The sequence below is a fragment of the Callospermophilus lateralis genome, unplaced genomic scaffold (assembly GCF_048772815.1).
Source record: "Callospermophilus lateralis isolate mCalLat2 unplaced genomic scaffold, mCalLat2.hap1 Scaffold_143, whole genome shotgun sequence".
NCBI classification, from domain to species: Eukaryota; Metazoa; Chordata; class Mammalia; order Rodentia; family Sciuridae; genus Callospermophilus; species Callospermophilus lateralis.
In genome coordinates, this window is record NW_027512573.1 from 486,926 (window position 1) to 513,025 (window position 26,100).

The following is a 26,100-nucleotide window of genomic DNA, read 5'->3' on the forward strand; positions in this document are numbered from 1 at the left end:
TCAAGTAAATTCCTTACTTGTGGTCATTTATTTTATTTTAAGTAATAAATTTATTTGCAGTACTGGGGATTGAACCCAGAGGCTTTCTACCACTGAGCCACACTCCAGCCCTTTTTGTTTCTTATTTTGAGATCAGGTCTTGCTAATTTGCTGAGGCTAACTTTGAATTGGGCTGTTCTCCTGCCTCAGCCTCCTGAGGAGCTGTGAGTACAGGTATACTTGTACATCTTAAAAAGGAGAAGGAACTGGTAATTGATTGATAATTGGTATTGTTTTCTCATTTCCCAATGACTTCAATGATCTCTCTGGATCCTGGTGGGGGTAGGATTCTTGAGAAGACCTCATTAGAGTCCTACTTGACTATGTGCCTGAAGCTCCATGAAGCTGTCTGCAGGATCACCAAACACCTGAGGTTTTACGAGATCCCTGCCTTGTCTGCTGAGGTCATTTGCAGAATCATTGGACTTAGACCTCCAGTGGTGAGTGGGATTTATGTACCAAATGTCATGCCCAGGAGAGGTCTGAGATTCCATGATGCCTGATTTGGAAGGGAACTTGGGGTATTTTGGGAATCCTGGAAGAGACAGAGTGGTGAAGTCAGCTGTCAGGTATTTATTTATTTGGCACCTCCTAGATGCTGGGTTCTGTTTTGTGCAGACTACACACTTAGCTCTTAGCCTCACGAAAAAGATGACCCATTCTTTGTTGTTGATTCTATTGTTCACAGAAAACTAGGGCCTGTTAAAAAAGCATATATCTATGCCTCATCTTCCCTGCAAGAACCCTTCTTTTCATGTTGCCACACAACATGGCAGCAGAGCCCATGTCCTGCTTCCCTGCTCAGGCCCCTGTGCCTCGCAGCCTGAAGTCATCCTCCCCCTCATGCCCCAGAGGGAACCTGACTTTGATTTCTGCCACTGGAGATGCTCTGCCCTTGGCCTTCACACTCAGTTCTCTCACCTGTGTCTCCGGGCAGCTTTTCTGCTGCTGTATTGGGAGCTCTGTGTTGCTATGCAGCTTCTCCACTGTGGGTCCTGAGCTTCTGCTGTGGGTGATGCAGAGTGGCATCTCAGGGCTACTCTCTTTTTAAACATTTTCCACTTCAGAACTGTGACATCAGGAATGGAGATGGTTAAGTATATATTTTCACTTTATTCCTTTCAGCCTTTATTCTTTAAAATACCACAGACACACTCTATTTTTTTTTTTTTGCCAGGGTTGAACCCTGGGGTGCTTAACCACTGGCCACATTCCCAGCTTTTTTTTTTTGTTTGTTTGTTTTTTGTATTTTATTTAGAGACAAGGTCTTACTGAGTTGCTTAGAGCCTTACTAAGTTTCTGAGGCTAGCTTTGAACTTGGGATCCTCCTGCCTTGGCCTTCTGAGCCACTGGGATTACAGGCACTAAGAATGATTACTGATAAGGTGTCTGCTTTCTCCCAGGTGGTACTATTTTATCCATCCCAGGTTAGTGCCAGTTCCCAATAGATGATGCTTTGGAAGTTTGTCAGTTATTTAGGATTTACTTTTCTGCAGAAGGAAATGTCCTCATTTGTTGTTTGGGGTCCCAGATCTGTGGTCACAAATGCTCTACCTGTGCTGCAAAAAAAAAAAAAATTGCAGTATTAAAATTGACCAAAACAGAAACATACTGGGGGAAGTGGGAGCCTCTTGTTGGGTGATCATCTGGGCGGCTGCCATGAGGACCAGAGCACAGTTCAGGGCCCTGCTGCTTGTTCAGCCTCAGGGTTGTTTCTGCAGTTCATTTATTGACCACCTCTGTACAGCCCTGGATGACACTAGGATGGGTCAGTATGGGACTGGGGCCACTTTTGGAGTTGGTGGAATGCTGGAGGCCTAGTACCAGGGAAGTGCATGCCCCGCTGAGGCATCCAGATTGTCCTGGAAGGTGCTGTGCTGTTCAAGGACATTGTGCAAGGGCCCCTGTTTCAGTTTCCCTTGAGACCCCTCAGTGCTCTCCTGCCCTGCTCTCACCTGTGCCCTGTGCTCTGGTTACTCTGCCTGGAGCCCTGTTGTTGGTATGCCTCCCCAGCTCCTTGTGTTTCTCCACCTTGGCACTTACTGTGGCTGAGGACCATGCTCTTCCTGCTGTCTGAATGGGTCATCTCTTCTACTCTGGTTGGTTCCTTCCTGCAGGAATGGCATCTGCTTGGTCACCTCATCACTTTGCCCAGATGGAGGCCCCAGGGTGGTTCTGTGAGCCTTGAGTGGGGCAGGAGGTGGCAGACCCAGGTTTTGTGGGCTCTGTAAGAGCACAAGCTGTGCAGCCCTCAGCGGCTCAGGAGAGGCCTCTCTAAAGAGGGGCCTGATGCTGGAGTTGCATGTGCTCCCTGGCAGATACCTCTGGAGTGCAAAGAGGGGCTGAGGGAGTGACAGGTCACCAGAGGCCTTGAGCCCCGAAAGGGGGTGGTTCTGTTGGTGTGGTGGTAGAGGAGAGGAGGAGAGAAAGTGGCTGTCCCCACAGAGTTGCCAAGGGAAGAGGACTGGCTGGCCTCAGGCCAGAGAGGGTCTACTTCACATCCCTGAGGAGTGGGTGCCAGGAGTTTGCATGGTCCACTGGCCCAGGGTTCTCTGGAAGCTCTCTGCTCATGGGTTCATTCTTCTCACCTGATCTGGAGAAAGCACAGGGCTCTTGTGTGTTCTCCCACTGCTGGAGGCTCTTGTTGAGGTGGAGTCTGCTCAGGGACCTATAACACCCATGCCTTCTCCAAGCCCAGGGTTTTGGAGAAATGACAGTGCTTGTGTCAGTTGGGCTTCCAACAAGGACAGAGCTAGGAGGTGGCTTGGGTGTGGGGAGGAGCAGAACAGAACTGGTAAACCTTCTTTTATGTGCCCACAGGACATGGTAGAGGACCTGGGAGCCACAGCCAGGAAAGGCTTGCTGACAGATGTCCTCCAGGGTGTCCTGGCCATCACAAGATCCTGGCTACGCACAGTGTTAGCAAAGAACATGTTCTGGAAGGGTTCAACTGTCCTGTTCAAATACCCTGAGGAAATCCAGGTAAGCTTTGCCTGAGGCTACAGAGTCTCCACAGGCACCAGGGTGGGGAATCACAGAGCTGTGGCCCATCACCAATTATTGGACCAAAAGTACCACGGCCTGAAGGCCTGGGCTCATCATGCACCTTGCCTCTGGCCCTGGCCCCTTCTCTGAGTACAGGACATTGCCCTTTGCCTGGCAGGAAGTCGGTAGGATGGGGTGCAGTCATGCTGAGGCAGGGGTTGCTAGGAGGACCATCAGGCTCTGCTTCAGGTCTGAGGCTGCAAGCCAGCAGTGTAGCACTGGAGAAAGAAGGCCAATATGATAGGAAGTGCCTTTATCTGGCAACTGAGTGAAGCCATTTGACAGGATAAACTCTACCCCCAAAGCCTGGGACATGGGAAGGACTCCACAATAGGCACTCCAGCGATGGTAAGGATGACTAAGACCCAGTGGTATCTGGGAGCCTGAGTTCTTAGAGGGCTGCAGTGGAAGGAGGTGGAGGCAGGAGGTCCTGCCCGTCCCAGGCCTGCTCTTCAGCCTGGCTGCCTTATTCCCTGTCCTGGAAGTGGAAGGTTGTTCCCCTTCAGATACAGTCTTCCAGGGAGACTGTGGAACCTGCTCATGGTCTTCACACAGAGTTGGGAGCAGGACTCATTGTGATGTGAGGCAGGGGTACCCCAACTGTATAGATTAGAATGGTCACAGGGCCAGAGAGTTGTTCATTTCAATCAAGGACAAAAAAAAATCCTCCCCCAACTACTTTGTGAAGTTTGATACCAACAGACTGAAATTCCAGGAAAACACAATTGGATTATTAAATATTATTCCAGGATTCTAAGTGGTATAATCCCTAGGCATGAGTGAAGGGTAGCTATGGAGCCACTAACAAGAAAGAATGTTTCTCAGTGCAGTAGTAATGATAAAAATAAATGAAATTAATTAAACATCTACTCTGAGGTGGTTGCTGCTGTTATTGCTGTTTTACAAGTAAATTTACCAAGGTCTGGGGAGATGAACATGCTGTTGGTATTGTTGGAAGTCAAGGCTCTTTCTCACCAGGAGAAGGGAAATACAGAGTAAGGCGGGAAAGAGCTCTGTGGTATGGAAGGAGCTAGAAATAGCAATAGGAACTCATGATTTAGATAGTTGCCAGCTCTGTCCATCAAATGTCCTATGGCAAAGGCACCCTGGGACCATGAGCACCTACAGAAATAATGATGCCCTGGGACCCGAGCACACCCACATTACATCATGGGTTTTCTTTTTTTTTAAATTTGCACTGGGGACTGACCCACGAGAACTTTACCACAGAGCTATATCCCCTGCCCTTTTTATTTTTTAATTTGAGGCAGAGTCTCATTAAGTTGCCCAGGATGGCCTGGAACTTGTGACCCTTCTACATCAGCTTCCTGAGTAGCTGAGATTTCAGGCATGTTCCACCTCACATGGCCCAATCATATCTTCTAACTGCCATTTCTCACCACACAATGCTATTCCTGGAAGAAGAGTCACTTCCATGAGTCAGCAGGAGATGCACAGGTGGGCCAAGAGCTCCTTGTGCTAGAATGTCAGGAAGTGCTGAGGCTGCAGGCCCATCACAGGGATAGAGTGAAACACATGTGGTGATCCAGACATCTCGGTTAGCAAGAGGACTTGATGTGAAGTCTGTGGTTGCCATGGTGGTCTGCTGTTGCTAGGTTTTTACTTTTGATGACTGAATGGTGGTTATGTTCATGATTGCAGAAATGGGGCCAAAAAAGCAAAGAAATTATCTGGGCTATCTTTGCAGTGTTTTGGAAGTCTGAAGTTATTCTATACTTTTTAAGAAAACTGTTGAAGATGCTTACATTAGCCAAATCTGGTACAATTTGATTACTAAAAGGCAAAATGATAGGAATAGATTAAAATTCATTGATAAACATACAGAAAAAAAGAACTAAGAAATGTGGAATAAATAATTACAATAGAAGACTATCACTTTGTAACCAAGGTACAGTAGCTGATGCAGGCAGGTATCACCTAGGAATCCTGAGATCAGTGGGGGCTCCAAGAGGAAACAGGATTTTCAGTGCCCCACTGCAGACGCCTTTATGGAGGAGGAAAGACGACTTTCACAGTGAAGAATTCTGGAAGACAAACCTTAATCAAGGGCCAACCTCTCTGACAGCCCCGATAGCACCAACAGGTCTCATGGGCTGCTTGTTCAGGCTAGGTGTTTGATTGGGCAGCTGTAGCAAGTGCAGACATTTGGCCACATCTGACCTATACCAAGTGCATTTTTATGTGGTTTGACTTAGTAGTGTTCCAACCAAGCCTATTGTAATCATGGGAAAACTGTTAGTCAATTGACTCAAGAGACAGTCTACAGAATGGCCTGAACTTTTCAAAATTGTCAACATCAGGAAAAGATAATGCCAGAGAACTTCTCTAGAAAAGAGACATGATCAGTAAATGCATTATGTGTCCCAAGGTGGACCCTGGATCCAGATGTCAGTAGACATATAGAGGCACATGGGTAGGGCAGCTGCTCCAAGGCTCCTGTCCTCCTAATGTTGCCTGTCCTGAGGGTTTCTCTAAGTTACTGAGGCTGGCTTTGAACTCAAAATACTCCTGAGCAGCTGGGACCACAGGTGCCCCCCACGCCTGGCTATTGCTGTCTTTCTGTAGGATATCCCTGTGATGTTTACTTGTCCCTGTGGCTGTCGCTTAATACATGGGTTTTGCAGGTCTGGCGGCGGCTGGTGGGAATAAACTTTCCTGCAGAGCATGGCTGGAAGGAGTTGCTGCTGGGGGACATGGAAGGGAGGCTCAAGCAGGTACCAGACATGGGGGACACCCTCAGAGTAGTGATGAGCCCAGACCATTGGCAGGACCTTGGGCTACGAGCAATGCAGTGTGTGCAAACCTGGGATCCACCCCAGCTTTGCATTTTTCTTTTGGATCAGGCCTCTGCAGTTTGACTACAGAAACATTTCAGAGTTCTAGTGTGACGTTCTTGAGAAGAGCCAGGGAATGGGATTGTGCTGTCACCGGGCCCCTAGATATGTGTCATAAAGTACTTCATGTGCAGATGCTCCAAGGGACCTGCAGGTGGCAGCAGCCTTATTAAACACAATGACATGGAGAAAACACACACACATACAAAAATGCCCTTCATTTTGAATGAAACCCAGGAAAATTGGTTTCTACATGACTGTTTTATAAGGACCTGATCAAATGGATATTTTTAGCAAGACAAAAGCAAGGAAAAATGGCTCATTTTTCAAAATTTGCATGTTTTTGCAAGCTGCTGTTCTGGCTGCTTTTTTGCAGCATGGGAAGAGACTAACGTGGTTTCATCTTTGCTCCTCTGGTGACAGGCAGGGAGGACATGCTTAGTGTAGGGCAGGGAGGAGGGGAGTCAGAAAAACCACTCACACCCCACCCACATCTGTTTCCAGGAGAGAGGCCTGTGAGGATAGTACTGCCTTCTGTAGCCCTCACTGGGATGCCGCTGGCCTCCAGGACAGTGTGGCCAGGAGCTTTGAGAAGTGTGTCATTGAAGCTGTGAGCTCTGCCTGCCAGGTGACCAATCTCTTCTTGAGAAACATGCTTGGGTTCATAGCTGCTTGTTGACATGGCCAGCTCCAGGCCCTAAGTGCTTGCCAGTTCCAAGGCCTGTGCTGATCAGGATTGGGTCCTAGGTGTCCCCTCCCTGGCTTGGGCCTCATGTGATCCAGTGCTGTCTACCCACTCCTTGAGATGAAACTTGGCTTCCTGCTGCAGAGGCAGCCATGCTTGCTGTGCAAAACCACAGCCATGCTCACATGCCTTGGTGCAGGTTATCTGGTGGGCTATGCCTCCAACTGCCCATTGTGATTGTTGCTGCTGGTTTATTATGGTTTGTTAACTCCTGCCCAATAGGTATACAGGAAAGGACCCAAAAGGTTGATAAAGCATCTATGGAAGGAAGCTTATGAAGATAAATAGACTCCATCTTTGTTGGTGTAGAGTGCTTGCCCAGCATGGGCAAGGCCCTAGATTCTATTCCCAAAAATGCAGAAAAAGGGGGAAAAGATTCTATCAGTTCACTTAGCTTTTTTCTGCAAAGTGGATATAGGTTCTGCCCTACCTCATGACAGGAGTAGTCCCCACACAATACAACTGTGGCTCCCCGATGGCCCCAGAACCCTGCTCTGTTTCCTACAGGACACCTCATGCCCTGCACAGGCCTCACCTTCATTGTTGGCCAGTGGAGTCCCAAGAATTAGAAGTCCCTTCTTCCAAGGAAACAGATTCTCATCTTTTTACATGAATAATAGTTTCTAAGGCTTTCATTTGCTCTTTGCTCAGTGATTTAGTAACATGATAGTCACATGTCCTGTCGCTCACCCTTGGAAGCCACACTTAGGTGGTGGGATGTGTTTGCAGGTGTGGGCACTACCAGCACAGTCTACCTGGCAACATTCTCATCAGCTCAGAAAGAAAGCACAGCTCTTCAGTTGCCATGTCCACCCTCCACCATGCTGACTCAGACCCCTCCCCAGCACCACCTAATCCCCCTTTGTCCTCCACAGACTTCTCAGGAATGAAATCACATAGGCTGTGGCCTTAAGCACCTGGCTTCTTTGAGTGTGTGTTTAAGGTCCTCCATGCTGGAGCACCTGTCAGTACTTTGTCCTTTTTCATGGCTACATGTTGCTCATCATATGGACGCAGTGTGCTTTTATGTTCCGTTTGTCCCCTGATGGATATCCAAGCTCCCCCTGACTGATGGCTGTTATAAATCTGCTGCTGTGAACCACCATGCACGGGTTCTTGTGGACATGCTATTCATGCTGTCTATGCTTATGGTGAAGTGGCTGGATCACTTAGTACCTGTGTGATTCGAAGGACTGTCTGGCCCATTCCCACACTGGCAGGACCATTTCCATGTCAGTTGCCAGCTTTGGAGGGTCCTGACTTCTCCACACCCACAGCCTTTGCTCTCAGACCTGGGAAGTACAGTCTGGTGGTCTGGAGTGGTTTCTCTAATGACTCTGATATCTATGACCTCGGGTACCTTCTCATATGTTTATTGGCTATTTCTTTTTACGATGTCTTTGGAAAAATGTCTGTTCAGATTTTTAGCCCATTTTGTTCATTGGGCTGTAGTCTTTCCTTTATTGTGGCTTAAAGAGTTCTCTGGATAATCAGGTGCAAATCTCCTGTCAGATATGTGATCTGCCAGTATTTTCTCCCATTCTCTGGATTGTTTTCACTCTTGGTGGTTGTTTTAGAAGCACACGGATTTTTAATTTTTTTTCTCTCTTTCTCTTTGTGATAGTAGAGATTGAAACCAGGGGTGATCTATCACTGAGCTACATCTCTAGCCCTTTTTGTTTCTTATTTTGAGACACAGTCTTACAAAGTTGCCCAGGTTGACCTCAAACTCGCAACCTTCCTGCCTCAGCTTCCTGAGTAGCTGGGATTACAGTTGTGCTCCACCACTCCTGAGACGGTTTTAACTTTTGGTGAAATTCAATGTGTCTATATTCTTTTTTCTTTTGTTGCTAGTACTTTTGACATCAAAGAATCTAGTGCTAAATTCTAGGTCATCAAGATTTACCTGTGTCTTCCTCTAAAAGGTTTTTGTTTTGTTTTGCTTTTGGCACCAGTGTTAAACCTAGCACCATATACTAAACATGTGCTCTGTCATGGAGCAACCCCCTCTGAAAGCTCTAGAGTGTTAGTTCTTAACATTAATTTCTTTTTCTATTTGGTTTGAGGTAAGGGTCCAGGTACATTCTCTTACATGTGGAGATCCAGCTATTTCAGACCATTTGAGGAAGGCACTGTACTTCACTCCTTGAGTGATCTTAGCACTCTTATCAAAAAGTCTGTTGACCGCAGCTGTGAGGGTTCACCTCACATCTGTCCATGTCTCCACTGCCATTTCGTTTAAGTAGGTTGTAAAATTAAGAAGCATGTATTTTCCTGATTCATTATCCTCTTTGACATTGTTTGCTCTTCTGGATCCCTTGGGATTCCATATGAATTTTGGAATCAGTTTGTCAGTTTCTGCAAGGAAAGCAGCTGGGATTCTGACAGGGATGACTTTGAATCTGTAGGTCAGTTTGGAGAGTGTTGACCTCTTAAAAATGTCACATCTCATGGTATCTGAACCTAGAATGTCTCCCCATTTATACTGGTCTTTAATTTCTTTCAACAATGGTTTGCGGTTTGCAAATAGTGAGGTCTGCACTTCTTTTGTGAAATTTATTCCTAAGTACTTTATTCCTTTGCTATTGTGACCAATTATATTCTCAGGGCTGAGGTTGTGGTGCAGTGGTAGAGTGCCTGCCTAGCACATATGAGACACTGGGTTTGATCCTCAGCACCACATAAAAAAATAAATAAAGATATTGTGTTCATCTACAACTAAAAAATTTCTTTTTAAATTATTTTCTCAATTTTGTTTTCAGATTGTTCATCACCTAGCACTTGGAAAACAGGGCTGCACCTCATCTCGGTGACCTGCAGCTTTGCAGGCTCGTTTCTTGGCTCTAGCGGGACATACATGGGAGAATAGTTTCTGTGAGGTTTCAATGTAGATGAACATGTTATCTACCTGTGAGGATAGTACTTCCTTTCCAATCCCAATACATTTTTTTTTCCTTTTTCATGCCTCATTGCTTCGAATAGCAACTCTGGGACTGAGTAAGGAGTGAAATTGGCCATCCTGGTCTTGTTCTTGGAGTTTTGTCTGATATGTGTTCTGCATCTATTAAAATGATTGTGTCACTTTTTTTCTATTGGTGTGATGTATTCATGTTTTTGAGTCTGTATATGTGACACTAGAGATTGGACCCAGGGGTGCTTTATCTCTGAGCCACATTGCCAGCACTTTTTGTTTTTCATTTTGAGACAGAGCCTCACTAAGTTGCTGAATCTAGCCTCCAACTTTTGATCCTCCTGCCTCAGCCTAGCCAGCTGCTGGGATTACAGGCCTGTGTCACCACACCAGGCTTATTAACTGATTTTTGATGCTAAAACATGGTTTTATTCCTGGGATAAATCTCACTTCCCCATGGTCTATAACTTTTTATTTATTGCTAGTTAATATTTTCTTTTATCCTTTTAAATGTCAAAAAATATCTGTTGTTAGTTCACCCTGTGTTTTGTACTGATTACTGAAACTTTTTTGTGTAAAAATGTGAACCCAAAGAAAAAAAGTGTTTTGTTTCTTGGTGAAGCATCAGAAGGAGAATTGGAGTGTCTGTGGTATTTGAGGGCAGCTCAGGATATAAAACATACAACGTAGTAAAGTTTTCCTCATCTTGCTTTTGGTATTTTTCTTTGCAGGCAAGTCTAAGAGAAATACAGAAGCTGGCAGTGAGCTGGGAGGGCATGTGACTTGGGGTTGTTGGGGTATGTTCATTCGTATGTGTGCATCTTCAAATCTCTGGCACCTCACATATGGAACCAGGCCACAGGGGAATGGATATGCTCTAGGAAACATTAAGAATTTTATATTTTCTGTTCTTTTTCTTTTTGCAGTATGAGGATGAAACCTAGGGTCTCCGATAAGCTAAACTCCCCCTTTATCAGGGGGATATCCCAAGCCTCTCTTCTGTGTTTTTTTTTTTTTTGGAGGCACTATAAAACTAGCTTCAGTAGATTTCTGAAATGCTTTTGGGCGCTAACTTATGTCATTAAAAAATAAATTAGTAAAATCTTCTGAATTCTCTCTTTTTAATTCATTTTCTTTTAGTCTCGGATCAGTGTCCTAGAGGGAGTCTCTTGTCATGATTTGCATAAATTTGGCAGCCTCGTGTCTGCTGTGATCACCAAGTCCTGGCCCAGGAACAACAGAGAAGGGCTGGATGAGATTCTTGAATACCTGCTTACGGGGCCAGATGTGAAGCAGTTCTTCAAGTTGTATGGTGCGTGTAGGGCTGGCTGGAGTTGCTGTCCTTCCTTGGGCAATAGAACAGGGCAAGGTACTTGACCTGATCCTCAGCCTGCATGTGCTGAGGTTTGGTAAAGGCAGGATGGGCAGAGGTGCCCAGGCAGTTGATAGGCATAAAGAGCATCTAGCACCAGAGCCATTTTCTTCTGAATGCCTGCTGAATACCTGCTCCTGGGGGGACACACTGTCCTTGAAGCAGCCCCTTGAAAGTCCCCAAGGCCCTTGATTTGCAGTTGAGGGAATGGAAGTGCCCAGGGCATGTTGCTTACCCAGGGTTTTGGAGACTTACTATTTCAGAGATAACAAGTGTTTGGAACTCAAATTCAAGTCCAGCTTGCCTCCCTGTGAAGCCCATCTGTCACAGGTTGAGACCAATATTGATAACTAACAAAACATGAAGTGACTCTTCAGCCATTGCTTTCCCAAGTGTTGTGCATTGATTGCCCTGGAAATGATGGTGCAGGTTTATGCATAAAATTGCTAGATTCAGATATTGTAGTGGAAAAACTCTGGGTGTGGCAATAAAAACCCAGGGCAGATGATTGTCTGAGCCAAACCAGTTGTCCTTCCATGCCAGGAGACAAATAGGAGTAGCATGTGGTCCTGAAGGTGGCTGCTGTGTGCACGGGCCACAGCAGTCTGCTGGGGAAGACTATATCATGTTACACTCCACATACTCAGCAGTATGCATCTAAGGCTCCTCCTTGTCTTTTCCTGACTTCATGGTTCTGTTACTTTTATAACTGAGCAAAGCTTTCTTGTCTGGATGTGCCTGGGTTGGTCCATTCTCCCACTGAAGTTCATCTCGATTGTGTCCATGTTTTTGTAATTATGAATGAAAGTCTGTATGTGTGAAGCTGGGGACTGAACCAGGGCCTCATGCCTGCTAGCCTAGCACCCCACCATCAAGCTGCATCCCAACCTTCTGCTATCTTTGTTTTTAATGGTAAAGATAAACTTGCTCTTCTCATACTACTCTATGGGTCTCATATTACTGTAAGATAAATAGTCTGGCAGTTAAACTAAGAACATTTTAAATTGTTGCCCTCTAAGTTGCTCCAAAAGCTCATGTTCCAGGTTTTGATCCTCAGACAGGCATAGGCAGAGCATGAAGCTTCAGCTTCAGTGGATCTGTCTCCTTCCTGGGTGTTATGCAGATGCTTCACTGCACCCATGGAGTGGCCTCTTATGTGTGAGCTTGGGGCTGTTGCAGTTTACTTTTGTACTACTGCAGGGATTCCCAAGACAGGTGAATTTCAAAGGACATCATGTGTAGACCAAGAAATATGTTCACTGTAGCATGGCCTCAGGCCTTCAACCTTGAGCACTGTGGTTCTCCTGGCTGACTTTGGCCATTGGGAGGGTCTCCTCCTCCCAGTCAGGAGATGCATTAGGGTAAGACCTGAACCTCACAGGTACATGCACAGATGAATGAGGCATCAGCACATCTGGAAACAAAACTCACTGTTGCCGGAGCCACGTGGGCATGGGGCTGGTGTGAGGTTTTTAGAACCTCACACCAGCCGTGGACCATAACTATTCCACGGTTCTGGCAAAAGGTTTCTGTAGCTGGTGGAATTGCATTTCTTGTCTTGTCATTAAATTTTCCCCCTTTTTCACTGTGTTTAGTTTGAATTCAACAAGCTCACTGTATTCCTTATCTTCTCAGGGACAGATGAGAAGCTCTTAGCCAACATCACAGAGGACGCCAAGAGGTTGATGGCTGCCACCAGCTCTGTCTTTGCAGAGGTTGCTGGTGATGTCCTGAATGGGTCCATATTGGTCAGACGGTTGGAGCTGATCCTGAAGGACAAAAGTCAGTTTCTGGACCTGTGGCAGTTAGGTGAGCTGAGGCCAGGCTTGTAAGAAGCCCGTGTTCACATGTGTGCTGGTTGTCCTTATCCATGCCACTGAGTGGAGGCCTCTCTGTCCTTCTGGTGGTGACTGTGGGGGCACTCCTTGCCACAGTCTCTGTCTGGGCACAAATCACGAGTCACCACACCGCTTGTAGATTCAAACAGCAATTCTTTATTCCCGAACTCACACCGCCGTCTACAAACACGTTCTGGGGAAATCCACGTTCTCTGCCCAAATCCACACTCTGCCCTAATCCACACTCTGCCCAAATCCACTACTCTGCCCAAATCCACTCCGCATGGGCTTCTGTCTCCCAAAATATACTGTCTGACCCTAAGAACTCAAGAGGAACTCAGCAGCAGGATACGCCCTATTCAAAAGGGGGAACACCCTAATCTCCTACTATGCTAAACTGCCCTATTCTAAAGGGGGAACACCCTAATCTCCTATTATGCTAAACCGCCCTGGTCCTTGAGCAAGGTCACCTTTCAGAAGTCCTTCCACTAGACAGCATGGGAGTAAGCTGGCAAGGAGATTGTCATACCTACTTGGCTGATGGTTCCCAGCAACTCCTAGGAAGAGAAAGGGGTGCCATGAAGTTTGTTTCCTTTGGCTGACTTTGTCATTATTTTCCAGAGAGAAAAAATTTTTCATTGCAAGAGAAAAAATGTGACATGGAAGAGACACTAGACTGGAGGATGGGCGAAGTCATGTTTCTGAAGAGAGAGAAGAGAACAGGTGGACAGCCTTCTGAGGCTGTGTGGGATGGTGAAGCTCCTCGTCCAAGGTACTGCTCCTGCAGTCACGCTGGGCACCCTCGAGAGCTATAATGGGGACAGAAGCAGGCCACAAATAGTGGGGCCTTATTTGGCAGGGAAAAGCTTTTAAAACATGTTCTTAGCCAAGTTTTCAATGCATTTGCCCAGGAAGCAGCTTCAGCTTGTACATTCTTGTTTGTGTACCTCCACGCCCATAGACATCTGCAATTTCCTAGTGTCACTGGCTTCGCATGGAGGAGAGGCATAGATCTTTCTCCAGTCTGTGCCCTGCACATGAGGCTTCTTGCTGCTCTGTCACTCCCAGTGGTGTCCTGAGTTACTGGCGCATTCTTCAGGGTTAGGCCTTCGCCATGGTGTGAACACAGGATTCACAAGCAGAGCGTGCCTTGGACCACGGTTTTGGCACAAGGTTTCTGTAGCTGGTGGAATTGCATTTATTGTCTTGTCATTAACTTTTCCCCCTTTTTCATTGTGTTTAGTTTGAATTCAACCCCGAACTATATCAGCTGTATGAGTGGATGTCTCTGAAAAGTCTCCCAGACTAAGGGCTTATTTTCCCTGGTGGGGAGTGGCCCTCAATCTCCCCTTGCCTCGCAGGGTTGCCTTGTGCCTCCGGGCTGGTAGGACAAGTCCTGCATCCATGGCCTGCGCTTGACTCCTGTTTGACAGAGGGTGGCATCTGCTGCTTGCTGGGATGGGGGCACAGGAGGCCAGATACAGAACTGTGCCCCTGCTGTAGGTTGATCATTTGGCTGGGGACAGAGTTTTCTTCAGAGTGCTGCTTGAGTGCTGCATTGGGCCATCTGATGCAGCCTTACTACCGATCCTCTGTGTGAGGCTTATTGTCCTTCTCGGGATGCTCTGGAGAGATCTCTGGCCCTGGTGTCCTGAAGATGTCATAAAACTGTGCTTGACTGTTGATCTCTTTTCCATCTCCAGGACTGGACACTGGCAGATCTTTGTCAGCTGGAGATCTAGTCTTAGAACTCTAGGGAGTTCTCATGAATTGGTTTTCTGTGGTTTCCTTCTTGCTGGGTTCACATCAGCAGCTGCTGGGCCTCCTGTAACAGTTGCCTGATTCTCATAACATCTCTCCTGTTTGGGCTTCGCTTCCTGAGCCTTCTCCTCAACCTTCTTGTGCAGCCTTGGCCTTGAACTCTTCATTTCAGCTCTCACATATATTTAATTTGAAGACACTCCCTTTTTTCTTTTTCTTTTTTTATTTCTTTCTTTCTTTTTTTTTTGGGGGGGGTACCAGGTATTGGTACCAAAAACCCCTCTGAACTCTGAACTCAAGTGCACTTAAACACTGAGCCACATCCCCAGCCCTATTTTGTATTTTATTTATTTAGAAATAAAGATATAAAAAAATAAAAGAAATAAAACATTTCTTTTTAGTGGTTCTTTTTAGTTATACATAGAAATAGAATATACTGGCATAATTTTAAAAGCATGGAATATAATTTGTTCTAATTCATCCCCAGTATTTTTCTTTACCTTAATTTCCTCCCATTCCCTGTTCCCTTCCCTCTACTGATCATTTTGCTATTTACTTAAGAGTTTTATAAAATTAGTATCTTGTGGATATACATGATGGTGAGATTCACTGTGGTATATTCATGGTCTATACACACAGGTATATAGGAAATTTAGGTCGCATTCATTCCACTGACTTTTCCTATCCCTTCCCTCCTCCCTTACATTCATTCATCTTTGTCTACTCTTCTGATCTTACTTTTATTATTTTTAATGCCCCCCCCCCCTGATTTTGGATTGGTGTCCACATATCAGACATAATATTCAACCTTTAACTTTTGGACTGTGGCTTATTTAACTTATGATAGTCTCCATTCCCACCCATTAACCTAAAAAATACCATAAAACCAATTTTCTTTATGACTGAGTAATTGTAACACTCCATTGTGTACATTTACCACATTTTTGAGAGAGAGAGAGAGAGAGAGAGAGAGAGAGAGAGAGAGAGAGAGAGAGAGAATTTTTTTTTGGTAGATGGACACAACACAATGCCTTTATTTTATTTTTTTATATGGTGCTGAGAATCGAACCCGGTCCCGCCCGTGCTAGGGGAGTGCTCTACCACTGAGCCACAATCCCAGCCCCCCACATTTTCTTTATTCATTTGTCCAAGGACACTGAGGTTGGCTCCATTGCTTATCTATTGTGAATTGACCTACTATAAGCATCAATGTGGTTGAATCACTGTAGTATGCTGATTTTTTTTGAGATTGCATTTTGTTGGTTCTTTTTAGTTACACATGAAAGTAGAATTCACTTTGATGCAATTGTATAAGCATGGATTGAATCTTTTATTGGTGGGCTGAGTAATTTCTTTTTTATTATTATATTCATTTTTTATTCTACTTAGTTATATATGATAGCAGAATACATTTCAATTTATCATACACAACTGGAGTACAACATTTCAATTCTCTGGTTGTACATTGTGTAGAGACACATCATTTGTGCAATCATACATGTACGTAGGGTAATGATGCCCATCTCATTCTACCATTTTTTCTACCCTCATAACCCCTCCCCAACCTCCCCTTTGCCCAATCCAAAGATCCTTCATTCTTCCCATGCATCATTGATCAGTATCCACTAAAGGGAGAAAACATTCCACCTTTAGTTTTTTGGGATTGGCTTACTTTGCTTAGCATTATATTCTCCAACTCCATCCATTTACCTACAAATGCTACAATTTTATTCTGTTTTAATGCTGAGTAATATTCCATTGTGTGTGTGTATGTGTGTGTATGTATACCACAGTTTCTTTATTCATTCATCTTTTGGTGGGACTCTAGGTTGGTTCCACAGTTTAGCTATTGTGAATTCAGCTGCTATAAACATTTGTGTGGCTATGTCACTATGCTATGCTGATTCTAAATCCTTTGGGTGTGGACTGAAGAATAGAATAGCTGGGTCAAAAGGTGATTCCATTCCAAATTTTCAGAGGAATCTCCTTACTGCTTTCCAAAGTGGATACACCAATTTGCAGTCCCACCAGCAATGTATGAGTGTACCTTTTTCCCCACATCCTCGCCAACACTTATTATTGCTTGTATTCTTGATAACTGTCATTTTGATTGGGGTAAGATGAAATCTTAGAGTAGTTTTGATTTGTATTCTTCTAATTATTAAAGATGTTGAACAGTTTTTTTTATATATTTATTGATCGATTGTATATCTTCTTCTGAGAAGTGTCTGTTCAGTTCCTTATCCCATTAATTGACTGGGTTGTTTAGGTTTTCTTTCTTTCTTTCTTTCTTTTTTTTTTTTGGTATTGAGGTTTTTGAATTATTTCTATATCTTGGAAATTAGTGTTCTATCTGATGTCTGTGTGGTAAAATTCTGCTCCCATACCTCACTGATTGTTTCTTTTGCTGAGAAAAAGTTTTTGAGTTTGAATCCATTCCATTTATTGATTCTTGATTTTATTTCTCATGCCTTAAGAGTCTTTTTTTTTCTTGAATTTTTTTTTTATTGGTTATTCAAAACATTACAAAGATTGCAGAATCACATCGGTTACACATCCACATTTAAGGAAGTCAGGGCCTAATCTGACATGATGATTTGGGCCTACTTTTTCGTCTGTTAGGTACAGTGTCTCTGGTATAATTCCTAGGTCCTTGATACACTTTGAGTTGAGTTTTATGCATGGTAAGAAATAGAAGTTTAATTTCATTTTGCTACAGAGGATTTCCAGCTTTCCCAGCACCATTTGTTGTAGAGGCTATCCTTTCTGCAGTGTATGTTTTTGGTACCTTTGTTTAGTATGAGAAACCTGTATTTACATGGGTTGGTCTCTGTATCTTCTATTCTGTACCATTGGTCTACATGTCTATTTTGGTGCCAATACTAACCTGTTTTTGTTATTATTTTTCTGCAGTATAGTTTAAGGTCTGGTATTGTGATGCCCCCTGCTTCACTTTTCTTGCTAAGGATTGCTTTGGCTATTCTGGGTCTCTTATTTTTTCAAGTGAATTTCATGATTGCTTTTTCTACTTCTATGAAGAATGTCATTGGGATTTTAATAGGAATTGCATTAAAACTGTGTAACAATTTGAGTAGTATGCCCTTTTGACAATATTAACTCTGCCTATCCAAGAGCATGGGAGATCTATCCATCTTCTAAGGTCTTCTCCAATTTCCTTCTCTAGTGTTCTCTAGTTTTCAGGTTTTTCACCTCTTTTGTTAGGTTGATTCCCAAGTATTTTGTATTTTTTGAGGCTATTTTGAATGAGGTAGTTTTTGTAATTTCTCTTTAAGTGGATTAATCACTTATGTATAGAAATGCATTTGATTTATGGGTATTGATTTTATATCCTGCTACTTTGCTGAATTAATTTATTAGTTCTAGAAGTTTTCTGGTGGAATTTTTTGGATCTTCTATATATAGAATCATGTTGCCAGCAAATAATGATAGTTTGTGTTTTTCTTTTCTTGTGTATATCCCTTTAATTTCTTCTGTTTCTCTGATTGTTCTGGCTAGAATTTCAAGGACTATGTTGAATAGAAGTGGTAAAAGAGGGCATCCTGTCCTGTTCCAGTTTTTAGAGGGAATGCTTTTATTTATTTATTTATTTTCATTTAGAATGATGCTGGCCTTGGGCTTAACATAGATAGCTTTTACAATGTTGAGGTATGATCCTAATATTCCCAGTTTTTCTAGTGTTTTGAACATGAAAGTGTGCTGTATTTTGTCAAATGCTTTTTCTGCATCTATTGAGATGATCATCTGATTCTTGTCTTTAAGTTTATTTATGTGTTGTATTACATTTACTGATTCCATATGTTTAACCAACCTTGCGTCCCTGGGTGAACCCCATTTGATCATGGTGTACTATCTTTTTAATATGTTTTTTGTATGAGATTGGCCAGGATTTTATTGAGAATTTTTGTATCTGTTCATCAGGGATATTGGTCCGAAGTTTTCTTTCCTTGATGTGTCTTTGTCTGGTTTTGGTATTAGGGTGCTGTTAGCCTCATAGAATGAGTTTGGAAGGGTTTCCTCCCTTTCTGTTTCATGGAATAATTTGAGGAGCACTAGTATGAGTTCTTCTTAGAAGGTCTTGTAGAACTCAACTGAAAATTCATCTGGTCCTGGACTTTTCTTGATTGGTAGGCTTTTGATGGTGTTTTCTATTTCCTTGCTTGAAATTGATCTATTTAAATTGTGTATGCCCTCCTGATTCAGATAGAATAGATCATATATTTCTAGAAATTTTTTGGTGTCATCAAGATCTTCTATTTTATTGGAGTATAAATTTCAAAATAGTTTCTAATAATCTTCTGTATTTCAATAATGTCCATCATGATATTTCCTTTTTCATCATGAATTTTAGTAAATTGAATTTTCTTTCTCTTTCTCTTTGTTAACCTGGATAAGGGTTTATTAATTTCATTTATATTTTAGAAGAACCAACATTTCATTTTGTCGACTTTTTGAATTCTCTCTTTTGTTTTAATTTCATTGTTTTCAGCTCTGATTTTAATTATTTCATGTCTTCTACTACGTGTTGATTTGTTCTTCTTTTTCAAGGGCTTTGAGATGTAATGTTAGGTCGTTTATCTATTGACTTTTTATTCTTTTAATGAATGAGCTTACTGTAATCAACTTTCCTCTTAGCACTGCCTTCATAGTGTCCCAGAGATTATGATATGATGTGTTGATATTCTCATTTACCTCTAAGAATTTTTTTAACTGATCTTTGATGTCTTCTGCTACCCATTTCTCTTCTAATATCATATAATTTAGTCTTCAAGTGTTGGAGTAGCTTTTATTTTTTATTTTATTATTGATTCCTGCTTTCATTTCCTTATGATATGATAGAATACAGAGTAGTATCTCTATTTTTTTTTTACATTTGCTGAGAGTTGCTTTGTGGCCTAATATATGGTCTATTTTAGAGATGGATCCGTGTGCTTCTGAGAAGAAGATATATTTACTCGATGATTGATGAAATACTCTATATATGACTGTTATATATAAATCATTTAATTGTATTATTGATTTCTGTAGTTTCTTTGTTTAGTTTTTGTTTGGAATATCTAACCAGAGGTGAGACAGGTGTGCTAAAGTCACCCAGTATGATTGTGTTGTGATCAGTTTCTTCTTGAAATTGAGAAGGGTTTCTTTGATATACATAGAACTTCCATTGTTTGGGGCACAGACATTTATGATTGTTATGTTTTGTTGATATATGGTTCCCTTAAGCTGTGTCAAATGTCCTTCTTCACCTCTTCATCAAACCTTTGGTTTGATGTCCACTTTATCCGTTATTAGAATGGAAACCCCTGCTTGTTTACATGGCCTATGTGAGTGATATGTTTTTTCCCCATCCTTTCACCTTTCACCTGTGAATGTCTTTTCCTATGAGATGAGTCTCTTGAAAGCAGCATGTTGTTGGATTTTATTTAATCCAATCTGTAAATCTATGTCTTTTGATTGATGAGTTTAGACCATTCATATTCAGGATTATTATTGAGATATGGTTTGTTTTCCCAGTCATTTTGGTTTATTTTTGGTTTTTAAGTTGACTTGGTTTCTCCTTTGATTGAATTTTCCTTTAGTGTAGTTCCTCCTTTTACTGATTTTTATTGTTATTTTTCATTTCTTCCTCATGGAACATTTTGTCAAGAATATTCTATAGTGCAGGCTTTCTCATTGTAAATTCTTTTAATTTTTATCATGGAAGATTTTTATTCCATCATCAAATCTGACGCTTAATTTTGCTGGGTAGAAGATTCTTGGTTGGCATCCATTTTCTTTCAGAGCTTGATATATGTTGTTCCAAGATCTCCTAGCTTTGAAGGTCTCGGCTGAGATATCTACTGAGATCCGAATTGTTTTCCCCCTATATGTAATCTGAAACTTTAATCTTGTGGCTTTTAAAATTCTATCCTTTTTCTATATGCTAGGCATTTTCATTATAATGTGCCTTGGTGTGGATCTGTTCTAATTTTGTATATTTGCTGTCCTGTAAGCCTCTTGTTTTTGATTTTTCCAATTCATTCTTCATGCTTGGGAGATTTCCTGTTATTACTTCATTGAAGAGATTGTGTATTCCTTTGGTTTGTATCTCAGTGCCTTCCCCTATCCCAGTAATTCTTATATTTGGTCTTTTCATGTTTTCCCATAATTCTTGAAGGTTCTCTTTACAGTTTCTCACCATCTTCACTATATGGTCAACTTTATTTTCAAGATTATATATTTTGTCTTCATTGCCTAAGATTCTGTCTTCCAAGTGATTTAGTCTACTGGTGCTTTCTATTAAATTTTTTATTTGGTTTATTGTTTCCTTCATTTAAAGGATTTCCAATTTTTTTTCACAGTCTCTATGATTTTCTTGAAGTAACCTTTTGTTACCTGTATTTCCTCTCAATCTCTTTGGTGGAGCAGTCAATTGTTGCTTGTATTTGCTCTTTTAATTCATTCTTTGCTCTGCAGATCATTTTAATTATGTACATTTGGAATGGAATGTCAATAGAATCTATTATTGTATCAGCTTGGTGTGTTTCAAGCACTTTCTTCCCTTCTTTCTTCATGTCGTCCATGTGTCTTCCTCTCTAGCATTGTGGATTCGAGGTACTACAGTTTCTAACTTATAATCTTGTAGTGATCACCAATTCCTTGCCTGCAGGAACCTGAAATATGGTCTTGTTGGTCCTGCCTGTTGTCACTAAATGGAAGCCAGGGGAAAAGCCACTGCATGCTTCAGTAGATGGGGCCATTGCATGGTCGCTCTCCTCCTACCGTAGAGTGGGCTGGGGTTGCTGTTGTCTGCTCCACTTCCTTCTGTGTGGCAGAAAACCTGAGGTCACTGTTATCTGCTCCTTGTATTTTACTCAGAGACAGAGTCTCACTGAGTTGCTTTGCATCTCGCTTTTGTTGAAGCTGGGTTTGAACTCATGATCCTCCTGCCTCAGCCTCTCAAGTTGCTGGAATTACAGGCATATGCCACCACATAGGAAACCACAAGGAACCACAGAAGTTAAACTGCTAGTCATGGTAGCATCTTATTTTACTTTCCCAGTATTTCTAATCACTGGGAATTTTTTTCTAATTTTTTTTTTTTTAGTTGTAAACGAACACAATACCTTTATTTATTTATCTTTATGTATTGCTGAGGTTCAAATCAAGTGCCTCACGTGCTAGGTGAGCTTTCTACCACTGAGCCACAACTGCAGCCCCTCCCTTTTTTCTTTAAAGATCCATTTATATACTATGCTGTTGTCATGGATCATGGTTGAAGTATCTTATCTTTTGGAGATTATTGGTATTTTTAAAGATTTTTCTTTTCCTTGCACAGTTTTCCACTTCATCCAATTTGCTTCTCTCTGTTGGCTTTTCCCCCTTTCTTTTCTTTATTGCATGCTGAGGATGAAAAAAACCTAGTCTTTTCTTTTTTTTTTATTGGGCACTGAGCATCAAACCCCATGCCTCACACATGCTAGAACGCTAGGCAAGCATTCTACCACTGAGCTACATCAGCCCTATTGGGTTTTTGGTATGTTCCCCATGTTAAAGTTTTTTCTATTCTGGTTGGAGATTTTTGTTTGTCTGTGTCCATAAAGAAAGTCACCACAAGTGGATTGACAGGCTAAAGGCTTCTGGGCCATGGCCCCTGAGGCTCTGTGGCTGCCCTTGAATTGACTTGGTTCTTGAGGGCTTCTCTTGTGGGCTGGTCACTTTTGCAGCCCCCTGCCTGCTGCCATGTTTCTGGATCCAAGAGGGAGTGTAGGAGGGTGAGCTTCTCGACTCCAGTTCTCCTGCCCTGGTGGCTGTGTGGTCCTCTTGGTTCTTAAATTGAATACTCCCTGTCCTTTTTAACTGCCCAAGACAGGTATATGTCTAGAAGTGGCCTCCAGGCCTGAGAGCCCTGCAGGTGGTCCTTCCTGTCCCTTGCCAGGCAGAGGGCAGCCTCCATGGTGGGGATGGACTCTTACCAACTGCTTCTTAAACATACTTTGAACTCACTTCCTGTTCCCTCTCTGCCTCCTCCAGTCTAGGGTGACCTTAGAAACTAGTGTCCTTGCCTACCAGGAGCTTGTGCTTGGCCTAGCTGAGCTCATGTCTACTGTGGCCTCAGGGTCTGTGTTTTCAGGCCCCAGGAGTATCACTTGGTGTGGTCATCTTTCTACTTCCCAGTGTATGTTGCTATTGGGTTCCTTTTCTACTCTCCTCATTCCTGCTGGTTATGATCTTTGAAAAAGCAATTTCTAATCTGTCACTGGAGACAGATTTGGGAGGAAAGGAGATGGATATGTGTTTCCAATTGTCCTTTCCACACAAGAGCTTACAATCTGTTATTTATCTTGAAAACTAATGAATGAGCCACAGCAGCGTGGAGGGGAGGAGGGATGAATTCTTCCTGTGACAAAAATCCCAGCAATGGTGTTCACTTATTTTCTTAAGGCAGTGATTAGAAATACTGGGAAAGTAAAATAAGATGCTACCATGACTAGCAGTTTAACTTCTGTGTTTCCTTGTGGTTTCCAAAGTGGATTTTGGAGAGATTGAAGCAAGACACATGGAAGACCTGAATTGCAAAAGACTAATGAAATCATGAGTTTGTGCCAGCCATTGTCCTAGGCCTGTAAGCATATGACACAATACAACCTAGGCCCCAAGGTCCAGGAAATGGCTGAAAGGATATACTCACTGACAGACAGCCACATCTTCCAGATCTTCTGGGAAGAAGCTGCAGAGTCATTGAATGATCCCAAAGGGGAATATGAAAGTCGACCCCTTGCACTTACAGAGGCCTATGAGTACTTATATTTGCCTTGTTACCAAAGGTTCATGAAACTGTATCAGAATCTAAAGTCAGGAGATGTCACCTTTGCAGAAATTGATGTCATCTTTAAGGACTTTGTAGATAAATACAATGACCTGACTTTGGACCTCCAGATCATGTGTGAAGTACATCCTCAGGCCCAGAGGGGCTGGATCTCAGAGAGTGTTGAACAGATCAAGGAGTACCATAGCCTGCACCAGGCAATCGGCTCGGCTAAAGTCATCTGCAAGGTCAAAAAGGATTTAGAATTGACTGGTGACTTCAGTGTTCTTTACACTTTAATAAACTTTGTAAGTTATTTTCTGGGGACTCCTGTGAGGTGGGGGCCTACCTCAGACTCCTTGGAAGCCCCAGGAATTCTGGGACAGACAGTGTGGCAGCCCCCCTGAAAGGCTCTGTCTGGGCTGCACTGAGGCTGGAACATTCCATGGCCTGCATTTTTACCTTTGCTTGAGATAGTGTAACTGTTCCTTAGCTAGTGAGTTTTCTTGGGTCAATCTGAGAACCAAAAATTCAGGATAGAGAAACCATACTCTTTCCAGAGGAATCTTATTTCATTAGGTTATAAAAGCACAAAAGGAAATATTTTGTCAATTGTCCAAGTACCTTTCCTAGTTCCAGCAGGAAGTACCAAATGATACATTACTCCTGTTGTAGGTCAGACTTGAGTTTCTCCTTCCTGTTTTTAGCCTCACATTTTTAAAGTGTGTTTGTGGCCTATGTTTCAATAGAGACAGGCATGATAGTGCTTAGAATTTAGCAGAGTGTGGAATTGTCTATACCCAATCTTGAAACTTTTAGCACATCTGTAACTCTCACAAACAGAGAAGCCCAGAACTGGCAGGACTGCTGTGCAGAACAGGTTTCAAAGTCCTTGAAGGCTTCCTCATGGCACTGGGTAACTGTGGACAGTAGCTTCTGCAGTGTAGCAAAGAGGGCCTTGGAGGTCATACTATTTTTTGGTGCAAGAGTGTGTCACACTCTTGCTGTAGCATCCTCTTGTCCAGGCATGTGGGAAGGCAGGCATGGATGGTCTCTGGTATAGCCCTCAGCAGAGCTTCATCTTTCAAACTGATGACTTCGAGGCCACCCGCCATGAGAGACTGGACCAGATCAGCCCACAGCTCATCCAGGCCAAGAAGCTGCTACAGGACATCAGTGAGCCCCACTGCCAGTGTCTGGAAGAGCTGGCCCTGCAGAAGGAGCTGGTCAGCTGGCTGCATGAGGCTCTGGGAGGTATGCGGGTAGCTCGGTTTCAGGTGTTTGCCAAGTTTTGTTCCTGAACTTGAGGATATCCTGCCTCAATCACTTGCATGTGTTAGGTGGGGGGCAGTGTCTGCTTCCAGGAGTTTGCATCAGGGTGGCTTTTCAGAGTTCTGGTTAAAACTATTTTCTTTTCTGCTCTCTCCATCTTTGGATGCTGGCGTCATTTTCTTCAGTATCTTGACTCCTTTTGTGCCTTACAACTCATTCTGATAGAGGACTAGGCAAGCTCTTGCACATAAGTGGATGTTGCTGCAGCAAGCTTGCGGAAGCTGTCCATTTCTCTCCCAGTCTAGGGCTGGGCAGCCTGTGTGGTTGTACAGATTAGATAGAGGGTGGGGGAGGGGAGGTAAGAAAGGCCAAGTAGATGGAGCAGCAGCAGCACTGGTGCACCACAGAGGCCTGGCAGGACACCTCCTGATAGCATCCAGAACTGTGCTGCTTGTACTCCTGAGTCTGCTTTGATGTACAATCTTTGATTGGTAATTAACTCAAGAGAATTATCTCAATTTTTTAAAATAATTAATTATCTACATATTTTTTTTTACCAACTGAACCTGTTTTTGTTTAAGTGATGATATTTGTGGATTAAAGGAAATAAGGTACACACAAGCCTGGTACAGTGCCTGGGAATTGTTTGGTAAAGGTTAGATGTTGGTCAGTGGTGTCATCATATCCTGCAAAAGAAAAGGTGCCCTGGTGTCCTAACTGAAGGCAGGAAGTGGAGCAGGCCCTAGATGTTTATTTAGTGTCTATTGATGGTCTCACTAAGGATCATGCCCCAGGTATGAGTTGTGCAGCATCGTGGAGTTGTTCTGTGCTAGCCCCCTTTCTGTCTCAGGCATCACCGAGCTCCAGGTGTTTGTGGACCTCGCCTCCATCTTGGCTGGAGAAAATGACATTGACGTGGACCGGGTGGCCTGCTTCCATGATGCTGTGCAGGGCTATGTGTCTCTGCTGTATAAGCTGGACAAGAAGGCAGGCTTCAGCGAGTTCATGGAACTGCTGAAAGAACTCTGGAAGGCTCTGCAAAACGACCCTCACCTGCCCAGTAAGCTGGTGAGTCTTGTCCCAGGTTCCAAGGCATGGTGATCTTGCAGCCCAAGGGAACTGCTCTGCTTTGAGGGCACATGGGCAGCCATTTAAACTAATGTTGAAAACCAGGTTTTCTTCATAAATGGAAATGCTTTTTTTGTCTTGGGTTTGAAGAGAGCTATGGAACTGCATGTCAAGAGTACTCTCCACCCTACAAGACAGGAGTGGAAAGAGCACAATAGGAAGTGTAAAAGAGGGTGTACAGTGGTTTTCTCTGAATGGTAGTAATTGTCCTTTATTTTATTACTTTTGGGTATTTTTCCCAATTGATATTGATTAATTTTTTATCAGAAAAAAATAAACATTTAAGTAAATTGCCTGTACCAGAGTCTTAGTTAACTAGCACTACATA

The 26,100-nt window shown here is 43.0% G+C and overlaps 1 pseudogene; it reads left to right on the forward strand.

The window, feature by feature from the left end:
- LOC143387893 (E3 ubiquitin-protein ligase RNF213-like) overlaps positions 1-26,100 on the forward strand; it is a 100,304-nt pseudogene that overhangs the window by 26,285 nt on the left and 47,919 nt on the right.